Below are 1204 nucleotides of genomic sequence, written 5' to 3' on the forward strand. Positions count from 1 at the left end.
TGCCTTAATTGGCGCCTGTATAGGTTTAATTTTGAATTGATTATCATTTCGGTGTAGGCTAGCTCTGAAGCTATCCTCATTGCGAAACAATCTGCTTGAAATATGCTGCAATGGTCAGGTAGCCTTACTGCGCGCCTGACGTTCAGTTCCCGGCATTAAATCCCGGCACCCACTCCCAAAACCATCCCTCCTCCTGAATCGTTGTGCAAAAAGTTCGTTTCCACTTAAAGCTAGGTGCCATGAAGACTGTGCTGCTTGTGCTTCCCGCCCCAATTAAACTGTGCCTAAAGGTTTTGAAATTTAATTTCTGTATGGCCATCAACCTACGTGCGGATTTCGCTGCACGGTTTTTCGCAAATCGGCCAATGGGCGGTAAACTGAGAATTTTTTAAAGAGCAGCCGTTGAAGTGCAGCTCGGCGCTCCCGCGATGCACAGTGCCGCGAGGCGCTGAACCTTATCCATTGGCCCGAGGCATATGGACTTTTTTGCGACATTCCAGCACACCAAAACGCTATAAAGAAGTATTGGTCTGACTATTGCTGTGTGCAGGTGGCAGACCCCAAGTGACTAGCAGCATTCTTTTACACTCTTCCTTCAACATTGCGCATCCACAACAGCTTATTATCCACGACCATGGGCGTACCCAGAGCATAATTTAGTAATTTAGTATATAATAGATTTTTTATGTAAATTTTATTAGAAATGTTAAAACATATCTACTAAAAATTTAACATAATTTACCGAATTAATTTTTCTCTTTTTAACCGACCTCAAAAAAGGAGGAGGTTATCAATCCATCAGATTTTTTTTATGTATGTTACCGCATAACTTTGGAGCACATTAACCGATTTCGATAATAATTTTTGTGATGCCTCAGGGGAGGTCCCATACTAATTTGATTTAGATCCGATCATTGAATCATGAAGAAATTAACGGTGCTTCTAAATTTTTATATAAGAATTGAAGTCGGTTGTGTTTTTTGCATAAAAATTATTGGTTATCGTAACAATTGAGTTGTACCGAGTCCTACAAAGCAATTTATATTGCATAAAGTTTATTATGAACTTATTGAAGAGTTAAAATACAAATTTGTTAGTTACGTTAATTGCATACAAATTTTAAAATGCGACTTCGTCTTTACACCAAAATCGTAATTTTTTCATTATTTTTAACCGACTTCAAAAAAAGGAGGAGGTTATCTAT

This window comes from Rhagoletis zephyria, unplaced genomic scaffold (assembly GCF_001687245.7).
Source record: "Rhagoletis zephyria isolate East Lansing unplaced genomic scaffold, Rhagoletis_zephyria_1.1 Rzeph_scaffold_05529, whole genome shotgun sequence".
Lineage (NCBI taxonomy): Eukaryota > Metazoa > Arthropoda > Insecta > Diptera > Tephritidae > Rhagoletis > Rhagoletis zephyria.